Genomic DNA, 11,699 nt, shown 5'->3' on the forward strand with positions numbered 1-11,699 from the left:
ACCTTTCCACGTAAGGCCAAGAGCCTGGAAACTGCTCTCTGGGGCTCTGTCCCCACACTCCACCCCTACAGGGTCTCATCTCACAATCTACATGACAGGCGTCTTCTGCGAGGGTCCCTGTGCCATATTAGCCTACAGGCACCTGACCACACAACACCCAAAAACTTGACATATAAGCCAGGGCCTTGGACCTTTTCCTCATTCACAGCCCAGTCACGTGACTTCAGGTGGCAGAGAAGAGAGGGAGCTGCTTGCTCTAAATCTGAAAGAGAATCTGATGTTAATAAAATATCATCAACATAATGAAATAAGGCCACAGAGGATGGGTGATCCCACTGTGCCAAATCCTGGGCCACGAACCTATGGCAGATAGTGGGGCTGTGCAAGTATCCTTGCGGAAGGACTTGAAAAGTCCACTGCCACCCATCACAAGTAAAAGCAAACTGCTCTTGACACTCAGGTGCAATGTCAATGGAGAAAAAAGCATTGGCCAAGTCCACGACATAGTGATACGTTCCCAGGCAGACAGTCAGACGATCCATTAAATTGTGAATTGAAGGTCACTACAGCGTGCAAGGGTGGTGTTTCCTTATTTAACTCCCTATAGTCCACAGTCATTCGCCAGGTCCTATCTGGCTTCTTGACAGGCCATACTGGGGACTTAAAGGGACTGCATTGGCCTCACAATATGTGCCTTCTGCAATTCCAATATTGTACGACCAATCTCCTCCTGCCCTCCTGGCAGGCGGTACTGTCTCACTGTAACCACACACCGGGGCTGTGGCCACACTTGAGGAGGGTGGTCAGCATGCCCGTTTGTCATCGTTTCACCACCTGGATCTGGAAACGGAACTCTCCCACCGACGTCTATAAGCTGAGGCCATATAGCACGTCCACCCCTAGAATATACTCTGGAACAGGGGAGACATAAACCTTGTAGGTACGAGGAGGAAGCCTTCCTATAGCCAGTGGTAAGGAAACGGCTTTCACAGTCACAGTTTTTCCCCCGTAGCCATCAATGCAGATTGCTGGTCCAGGGAACAGTTCTGGGTTCCCATAAACAAGACTGCAGTCTGCGCCAGTGTCAACTAGAGCCAAAACCCTCTGCACATTCGAAGGGGACCAATGTATGGACAGTTCCACATGGTGCCTCTGGTCCCTGCTCATCCCCTCTGACCAGGTACCTTGGCCCCACCCCTAATCAAGCTGAAAGGAGTCACCTCAAGCGGCCGCATGAAGTCCTGGAGGGACATGGGTCGGGTCGCGCTTTCCCAGACTTCTCCCTTAGGCTTCTCCAGAATTACTGCTCCAGATGCAACTGTTTCCAAAGTTCCAACAAGAGTGCATTGGGTTGTATGTCTCTCTTCTCCCGATCAACCCCTGCTGCCATGAGATCACGCCACATCTGTGCACATGTTACACTCTGAGGCCCGCGACCTCTCCCCTTTACTTTTGTTTTTTTTTAAGATTTTTTATTGGGGAAGGGGAACAGGACTTTATTGGGGAACAGTGTGTACCTCCAGGCCTTTTTTCCAAGTCAAGGTGTTGTCCTTTCAATCTCAGTTGTGGAGGATGCTGTTCAGCTTCAAGTTGTTGTTCTTTCAGTCTTAATTGTGGAGGGCACAGCTCAGCTCCAGGTCCAGTTGCCGTTGCTAGTTGCAGGGGACACAGCCCACCATCCCTTGCAGGAGTCGAACCAGCAACCTTGTGGTTGAGAGGATGCGCTCCAACCAACTGAGCCATCTGGGAGCTCAGTGGCAGCTCAGCTCAAGGTGCCATGTTCAATTTTAGTTGCAGGGGGCGATGCCCACCATCCCTTGCGGGACTCGAGGAGTTGAACCGGCAACCTTGTGGTTGAGAGCCCGCTGGCCCATGTGGGAATAGAACCGGCAGCCTTCGGAGTTAGGAGCATGGAGCTCTAACCACCTGAGCCACCGGGCCGGCCCCTCGCCCCTTTACGTTTGATTTGGGCTTCCAGGTCTCAACTGCACGGACCTCCTGTATTAACTTCCTTCACCTCCGGCTTTCAACATTCTTTAGGATGGCCATGGCAGTTGTAACTTCATGGTTCTGTCGCCCCACATAGGGTGTAAGAATAGCAACCAAGGATCCCAAAGCACTTGCAGGTGCAGTATCCAAAACCAGATCTCTCCTGCTGGCTGTTAAAAGCTCGTCATTGGGTCCCTGCATAGTAGGGTTGAAATAGCATGTCTCATACCCATTTCATGGATGATTTGAGTAAGATCTGTATATGACTGTCATTGACTCACAATGTCTGGCAGCTCGCCAGCCTGTCCCCATACTGTGCATACCGCAGCAGTCAGCCACTCCATTAGAGAATGGTTGCCCTGGTTTTGGGCCAACCTATGGCAGTTCTGTAACCTTTGTCACAGGGACAGATGTACTATAACAAAGGCTAGCTTTTCTATCTTACCTGGGGAGCAGAGAATATTGTCTGCTCCCTCATCCCACAAACGTAATAGCCAAGCAGAGACTGGCTCTCCAGGGCGCTGTCGGTACCGCCTCCCCAGCTCCTGCAACTCAGTGGGAGTGTACGGGGTGTAGGCTGTGCACTGGGTCACAGCTGGCTTGCCGGCAGCAACGCCCCCGGGGCCCAAAGGTTGCTCACGTTTTACCCTTTGCTTCAAGATTGGCCGGGCTTGGGGGTTGGGAGCTACATTGTCTCCACTCGCTTCCTCCGCCCCTGCCTCAGAGTCTCCAATGTGGGGCCCCTCTTCTAACAGGTGGACCCGGGCTTCCAGCGCCTCCAACCAGGACACCTGGTCCAGCACCTGGGCCATTTCATTAAGCGCATTTTCCGTGCTGAGACTCAAGGCCGTGAGGAACATACAGACCACGCGGCCAGGTGTAGCCCTCTCCTCCTCCTGCAACAGCTCAGCCAGAGCCTGCAGGGCCCTCTCCACACTGGCCAGAGAGCCGTCCATGTCCTCCCACCCCTCCTTGGGGGTCCAACTCCTGAGAACAGCGGCCACCGGGCACCACACACTGTGCGGTGGCCACACGTCCTCCTGCCCAGAGACAGACTCCATTCCTACCTGGTCGGAATCCTGCTCACCGTGCCAGGTGTCTGAGTGGGTGGAGGCCTCCGCGGAAGATGTCCGCAACCCTCGGAGCCCAAAGCTGCAGCAGATCACCAAAATGAAGGCAACGCCGTCCATGGCCAAGAGGGTGGTGTGCCAGCTGGAGGCTTGAGTCTCCCAGGCAGAGCGCGCCTCCCGTTCCCGTTGTCGCTCCTCATGGGCCTCCCGAAGCTGGGCTCTCACACGCACAAACCGCTCCACCATCCTTCGGTAGGTTTTGGGGGCACTGTACCCCGCTTACGAAACTGAGCTTTTATACGTATAAACTGCTCCAGTACATTCCGGAGAGTTTCAGCCGACCCCACACCCTGCTCACTGTGCCATCTGTCGTGCGGGACGGCCTGCGGGGTCTCTGCTCCCGCTCCCCACATAATAACGCAGGATGTGGCTAGGCCAAAAAGGAACACCCACAGGGCCATAGATAGGGGAGTCATACCACTGTATTCTTGCTGGAGGCTGGGTTGGAGACACAGGAAGCAGGAGCCACACTAGCTGCAACCTGCTGTCCAATTCTCTGCAATCTGCAACCCGCACTCCGCCGTGCTAACTGCAGTCTGAGCTCGCCAGCCACCGTTTTCTTGCTAGCCCTGTTTTCTGCTAGCGTAGCTACAGCAGTTATATTAGTGGCCCAATAGCTCACTGGCTATAGCTGACGGCCAATTAGCCACAGCCAACGGCCATCTACTACCCGAGCCAGCACCTTTTCACGTGAGGCCCAGAGCCTGGAAACTACTCTCTGGGGCTCTGTCCCCACACTGAATCCCGAAAAAAGTTGGTCAGGAAATTGGGAAAATCAGCTCCTTGAACCCAGGTGGTTGGTAGTATCGGCTGTCACTTTATGGAACCGATTCATCATGGAGAACAGAAAACAGTTTATATCTCAGGACTCGGGAATGGGAAAGCAAAAATAATTCCTGAGAACAGGCTGGAATTCCCACCTGGAAACCCTATTCCTCACTCCCACTTCCTTGGTTTTAACTCTCCAATAAAATGTTAGCAGGCTTTCGCCTCAGGCTCTGCTTTCTAGGCTTCCTAAGCTGTGATACCTTTAAAGGGCAAAGACAATGTTTTATCCTTCCACCTCACTCAGCACTTTGCCCAGAAGCTCATATAAGGTGAGAACGAAATACTTAATGCTGGGAGAAACTTATCTAGAGATGAGGAAAAGAAAGACTGGCAAGGATATGGGACATTCTCACTTTGTAGGGTTTATAAGGAACATACACACCATTTGTTAAGGGATTCAGAGGTGTAGGGAACGATGCTAGGAAGCTGCTATGCTGCCCTGGCTTTGGTTTAACGCCATCTTGCAACTAAATATCCAATATACACTAGCCTTGAACCATGTGTGCATTTGTTTTCCAAATATCATCATACTCACGACCATGGATAACTTTTTCTCAGATTGGGTATAGTCACCTTGCAAGTATCTTGCTGTGGGGACAGAGCCAAGAGTGCAGTTTCCAGGCTCTCGGCCTCACATGGAAAGGTGCTGGGTCAGGTAGTAAATGGCCATCAACTGGGATTGGATGGCCATCAGCCGTGGCTAGTTGGCCGTCAGTTCTAACCAGTGAGCCATTGGCCACTAATATAACTGCTGTGGCTATGCTAGCAGAAAATGGAGGCTAGCAAGAAGATGGTGGCTGGCAAGCGTGGACTGCAGTTAGCACGGCGGGTTGCAGAGAAGTGGACAGCAGGTTGCAGATAGTGTGGCTCCTGCTTCCTGTGTCTCCAACCCAGCTGCCAGCGAGACTATAGTGGTATGACTCCTCTACCTATGACTCTGTGGGTGTTCCTTTTTGGCCTCACCATATCCTGTGTTCTTATGTGGGGAGCGGGACCCGAGACCCCACATGACACCCCACACGACAAATGGCGCAGCGAGCAGGGTATGGTGCCAGCCAAAGCTCTCCAAAGGATGGTGGAGCAGTTTGTGCATATGAAAGCTCAGTCTCAGGAAGACCAGGAAGAGCAGCTGCCGGAGAGCTGGATCCCTGTGGAGGGGTGGGAAGACATGGACAGTTCCCCAACCAGCATAGGCCGGAGAAAGTGGAGGTTGTTGTGGCCCTGTGGGCTGGGAAGTGCTTGCTGAGGCAGCCCGGATGCAGGACTTGTAGTCCCAGGAGGAAACGCTTGCTGAGTCCTCTGTAGGAGATGAGGGTGTGGGGAGGGAGCCCCAGAAGGTAGTTTCCAGGCTCTCGGCCTCACATGGAAGGGTGTCAGCTCGGGTAGTAAATGGCCATCAACTGAGATTGGATGGCCATCAGCTGTGGCTAGTTGGCCGTCAGCTGTAACCAGTGAGCCATTGGCCACTAATATAACTGCTGTGGCTACGCTAGCAGGAAGAGGAAAAAATGGGGGCTAGCAAGAAGATGGTGGCTGGGCTGGCAAGTGCAGATTGCAGTTAGGATGGCTGGTTGCGGACAGTGTGGATCCAGCCTCCACTGAGAGTATAGTGCCGCCAGCGAGAATATACTAGTATGACTCCCCTATCTATGGCTCCGCGGGTGTTCCTTTTTGGCCTCACCATATCCTGCGTTCTCTTGTGGGTAGCAGGAGCAGAGACCCCGCAGGCTTCCCTGCACGACAAGGGTGAGGTCAAGGTCATCCCTCACCCCCAGGACAGCGCTGGTAAATGACTATGGACTATGGGGAATTGCCTTCTATCCCTAATTTAATGGACCACTTCACTGTTTGCTTGGGAACATACCACCATGTAGTGGAACTGGTAGATGTTTGCTTTTGTGTCTTGACCGGCTGCCATGGAGAATATGTGAGGAAGTCTGGCTGTGCCCAGAGAGAGTGGCAGTGCCCTGAGAGCCCTGGCTGAGTCCAGGAAGTCAGGCTGTGCCCAGAGAGAGTGGTGGTGCCCTGAGAGGCCCTGTCTGTGCCCAGGGAGACTGGTGGTACCCTAAGACGCCCAGAAGTCTGGCTGTGCCCAGGATGGGTGGTGCCCTGAGAGGCCCTGGCTGTGTCCAAGGAGACTCGTGGTACCCTAAGAAGCCCACAAGTCTGCCCAGAAGGACTGGTGGTGCCCTGAAATACCCTGGCTGTGTCCCGAGAGCCTGGCTGTGTCCAGGATATTGCACAGGGCCCCTCATGGAAGACACTTGTCGTGTAGATTGTGAAGTGAGACCCTGTAGGGGTGGAGTGTGGGGACAGAGCCAGGAGTGCAGTTTCCAGGCTCTCGGCCTCACATGGAAAGGTGCCCACTCAGGTAGTAAATGGCCATCAACTGTGATTGGATGGCCATCAGCTGTGGCTAGTTGGACATCAGCTGTAACCAGTGAGCCATTGGCCACTAATATAACTGCTGTGGCTACACTAGCAAAAAATGGGGGCTAGCAAGTAGATGGTGGCTGGCAAGCGTGGACTGCAGTTAGCATGGCAGATTGCAGAGAAGTGGACAGCAGTGTGCAGATAGTGTGGCTCCTGCTTCCTGTGTCTCCAACCCAGCTGCCAGTGAGACTATAGTGGTATGATTCCCCTACCTATGGCTCCGTGGGTGTTCTTTTTTGGCCTCATCGTGTCCTGCGTTCTTATGTGGGGAGCGGGAGCAGAGACCCCACAGGCCACCTCGCACGGCAAATGGCGCAGCGAGCAGGGTCTCCCGCATGACACTTGCACAGTTTGAGCAATGGTTTATCAGTGAATGCTGATGGCAAAACTCTCATCTCTTTCCTTCCTTTGAGTTCCCAGCACCAACTAAAGATAACAACTCTCAAGTGAACTGCTTTCTTAGGTTCTATATTAAAACATTGCAGACCAGTGTCAACCCCTGGCCTCTGACTTCCTCATGCCAAGTGCTGATTCCACAGGGGCTGCGTATGTCCATTGCCCTTGGGACCCCAGCTGCATTCCATGCACCAGCCAAGGGAAACAGGCCAGGTTCAATGGCAGCTGTTGTTACTGAAGCACCAACTCCACCCCAGCTTGCAGAGCACTATAAACAGGGCCGAGGAGTAGGAAACCCTCAGAAAAGGGCAGCCACAATGACCCTGATTCTTGTTATTCTGCTGCCCTTTAGCAGAAGACTTCTGCATGAAACACAGGCTCCAGAGGCATTTCCTACACCAGGGGCCTCTGGGAAAAAGTAGGATTGGCTCTTGTCCTGAGGAAGAAATGAAAATTTAAAAATACAGTAAAATAACTAACATGTACTGGGACTTGCTGTGTTCCAGGCCCTGTGTTAAGTGCTTTCATCTATTATTTCACTTCATCCTAACCTAATCTAAGTGATAGATACTATTATTATCTCAAGTTTACAAATGAGGGAACCATGGGTCAGAGAAGTTTAAACAATATTTCAAATCAAATATCCATAGTGGATTTGTATCTAGAATGTATAAACTCATTACAACTCAATAATTAAAAAGACAAACAACTCCATTTAAAAATAGGCAGGGTGCTGAGAAGCTGAGTCTACGTGCCCGCTGCTCTTTGTGTCCCGCCCTTCCCCACACAGCTTTCAGTCATGGCCGCCAGACGCGCACATCGGAAAGCCCTCCCCGGACTTCCAGGTCACCCATAGTGGAGGGCGCCTTCAAGGAGGTGAAGCTTTCTGACTATAGAGGGAAATACGTGGTCCTCTTTTTCTACCCGTTGGACTTCACTTTTGTGTGCCCTACGGAGATCATCGCTTTCAGCGAACATGCTGAGGACTTCCGAAAGCTGGGCTGCAAGGTGCTGGGGATCTCTGTGGACTCGCAGTTCACCCACCTGGCTTGGATTAACACCCCCCCTGAAAGAGGGAGGCTTGGGCCCCCTGAACATCCCCCTCCTGGCCGATGTAACCAGAAACTTGTCCCACGATTATGGCGTGTTGAAGAAAAATGAAGGCATTGCCTACAGGGTCCTCTTTGTCATCGATGGCAAGGGTATCCTTTGCCAGATCGCCATTAATGATTTGCCTGTGGGGCGCTCTGTGGATGAAGCTCTGAGGCTGGTCCAGGCCTTCCAGTACACAGATGAACATGGGGAAGTCTGTCCCGCTGGCTGGAAGCCAGGCAGTGACACAATCAAACCCAACGTGTATGACAGCAAGGAATACTTCTCCAAACACAACTAGGCTGGCAGACGGGTGCCAAGCTTGGGCTCTTGGTCCCCACCTGTGCCCCTACCTGGGTGCCCTGTGCTGGCCCTGGAAAGGCAAGACCTGCCCCTTCACGTTCCAGTCAATGATCCTGGAAGGCTAGGCCACGGCCGTCTCGTATTCTTAGCTGAGTGGTGAATGGTGAACCCCTCCCTAGAGCCCACCTAGTGAGGCACAGGCCTAGAGGTGACCAATAAAGTATTTGGGACAAATATGAAAAAAAAAATAGGGAAAGGATCTGAATAGACATGTTTTCAGAGAAGATAAACAAATGGGCAATAAGCACATGAAAAGATGTTCAGTGTGATTAGTCATCAAAGAAATGCAACATAAAACCACGATGAGATACTACTTCACAACCACTAGGATGGCTGTAATAAAAAAGACAGATAATAGCAAGTGTTGACAAGGATATAGAAAAAATAGAGCTCCTCAGACATTGCTGGTGGAAATGTGAAATGGTGCAGCTGCTTTGGAAAGCAGTCTGACAGTTCCATGAAAAGGTAAACATAGAGTTACCATATGACCCAGCAATTCCACTTCTAGATATATATACCCAAGAGAAATGAAAGCACAGTCACACAAAATCTTCTACACGAATGTTCATAGCCGAATTATTCATAATAGTCAAAAAATAAAAGCAATCTAAGTGTTCTACCTGATGAATGGATAAAAAGTTGTTCCATATCACACAGCCTCTTCTGAGTAAATGGAAATTAGACAGGATCCTTGATTTTCTATCAAGTATGATAATAGAGAAATGAATAGAAGTTGGTGGTGAGGAAAGAAGCTTAAGGCAGTGGAGAACAAAGTTCTGCTGAAACATAAGGACATTCTCCCTATATTTCTATACAATTCATATGGGAATCCTCAAGGATCTAAAATGAGAATCCTAAAGGCAATGTGTTCTTTGAGTTCCCTTTACTAAGTAGGAATGCAGCAGGCTGGTAGGAGAAGGAAGAATACAGAGGAAAGCATGCATCTTAGTCTGAGCTGCATGGACATAGTGTGTACATTTCAGGGAGTGTCTGGGTTTCCTGTCACCCAAGGGCCTGATCCACTGCAAATACTCAACAAGTACTTGATGAATCTAGTTGAATTCTGTCTGTGCTGAAGCTAACCAGTCTCTTGGAACCCCAAGGCCAGCAAGCCCCAGCACCTAACACACCTCTTTGCATATAGTGAACATTCAATAAGTATTTGTGAACGGGATGAATGGTTGAGTGAAGTACCTTCTAGCCTGGGAGATAGGCTACTTTATATTTGTAAGATATATCAGAGTGAGAAAAAATGAAGTACCAAGTTTAACTCCTAAGGAAAAAAATAAAGTTATTGACCCCCAAAATGTTATCCTCCTTGTCCACTATCACCACCACCAATGAGGCAGGACATCTGGAATTTGGGGCATGGGTTTTAAAGAATCCCTCAATTTTTGATTGGTAGTTTGGTAAATGGCAACATAGATATTTCTAGCTAGAAAGTACCTTGGGGATCCCTGAGGTATTGAAGAAAAAGAAGCCTGGAAGAACTGTCATTTATGGGAGTGTGACAAGTGGCTGTGTAATTTCCTGACAAGCTGAGCCCAGGCAGAGAGTTCACGCATTGACAGCAGTGCCTGTAATATCAAGGTTTAGGAAATTGACACCGTGTCTAGTGCACATTATTTGAACTGATTACTGATTCTGGGTAATTCATTCCCTTAAAAAATGTGGCTATATGACCATGGTTTTGCTGGAAGGCATTACAAAGGGGAAAAGAAGTACCTTCCTGAAAAGGCCTGACATATACATTTCACACAGGTGAGTTGTGATGACAGGAGACCACAGATCCAGCCCCTTCCCCAGAACTGCCCCAGGAGACACATTCCCAGGCTAGAACCTCAGAAGCCTATTCACCTACTGCAGGCAGCAGGATGATAAGGGCAAAACTGTTCCCAGAGGAGAACTGCATCCTTGGGCAGAGAGCAGTGGGGTGAACTAATTTCTAATAATGAGGCTGTAAGCTACAGTGTTTGTCTACAAAACAGGCTGCTCATGAAGAGTAAATATGTCAACTAATTCAAGAGATGCTAAATCTCCATTGTTTCCTGAAGTTCAGGTTTGCTGGCTCTATAAAATGTGATGCACGCCTTCAATGTGTGCCGCAGAACCTGGGAGATTGCAGAATGCCACATTAAACTCGGAGCTCCTGGGCTAATGAGGGTAAGTCCATTTTGCGGTAATGAATTGTTGATAATAGCCCATCATGAAACAGATGTCTCATCCATCATTGCACTGCACTCCAGAGCACTCAGCCTGGGGAGGAATCACTGCCTGGGGAGGTACCCTCATCTCTGGACTCCTTAGTGGAGCCAGCCCCATGAGGAGAACTAGTGGGTGACTACACAGTATGATTGAAGGCCCTCCAAATCCTCTCTAATTCAAAATATGTCCCCACCCACCTGCCACGGGGCTTAAAATATCGTCTTTTGCATTGTCTCCTATTAAAATGTAAATATGTCACCTGGAAGAAGTAAAACATTAAATTAGCATCCATTATTACTTATTTTCACATTAGGGAAAGATAGGCCCTGAGGGAGGGGGAGGAGGACAGGTTGTCAGTGCTAAAAGGTGACAAAGAGCCCTGAGCAGGTCTCAGGTCAAAGGGAGAGGGCCATGCTGGGCCCACAGTGTGCATTCCAGCCCTGGGAACTCTTGCCCATCCCACCCTACTGATGCTGCAGGGTTTTAAGTGTATGTTTCCCCAATTACCTGAGCAACTCAAGGGACGGGCTGTAACTTAGCTTTGCAAATTCCCAGAATCTGGCACATAAATATTTAGAAGATCCCAAGTACCTCTCCAAGTTTGTTAAATAGGTGAACTTTATTGTCACAGCCCCCTACAAAAATCAGAGGAGGTATTATTACCATTTTGTCATGAGGGAACTGAGTCTCATGGAGGCTCACACAGGATTGAGGAGAACAAGCCTTGGATACACAAGTGGCACAAAAGCATGTGCACTTTCTCTGAGGAGAAGAGTACATATGGGAGGTAAAAATACATTAGGGCCCAATTTTCAGTGCCTTTGAACATTGGCCTTAAGGATTCTGGGAAGTTCTGAAAATTTGTTTAGTAACTTGGACTGCAGGAAGCCGAAGAATACAGTGAAATGTGCAAAGTGGTAGTTTAGAAAGATTTTTGGCACGGAGGAAAATAGGATGGGTTGGAGAATCAAGAAAGCAATGACTAGTGAAGAGACTCCTTGTGTGACTCAGAACCAGGATAGTAGCAATGGAGGAGGCTACACATTTGAGAGACTTTCTGAACAACACACAGAGCGGTCTTAGTGACTGATGAATGAGGAGTGGGTGAGGGACACGGATGAATGCGGGACACTGACGAGGTTTCACACCCACCTAACTGAATGACAGCAAAGGGAAATGTGAATGGGAAGAAGGCTTTTCACCAAGGATGGTAAGTTCCATTGTAAACATGTTGAGTAAGGTAACAATGGAATATCCAAGTGA

General features: G+C 49.8%; 1 pseudogene; it reads left to right on the forward strand.

The window, feature by feature from the left end:
* The first annotated feature begins 6,994 nt into the window (after positions 1-6,994).
* Positions 6,995-8,419, forward strand: LOC109438826 (peroxiredoxin-2 pseudogene; annotated as a pseudogene).
* Positions 8,420-11,699: the final 3,280 nt, after the last annotated feature.

This window comes from Rhinolophus sinicus, chromosome 14 (assembly GCF_057876585.1).
Source record: "Rhinolophus sinicus isolate RSI-liver-muscle chromosome 14, RSI-T2T, whole genome shotgun sequence".
Classification (NCBI taxonomy): domain Eukaryota; kingdom Metazoa; phylum Chordata; class Mammalia; order Chiroptera; family Rhinolophidae; genus Rhinolophus; species Rhinolophus sinicus.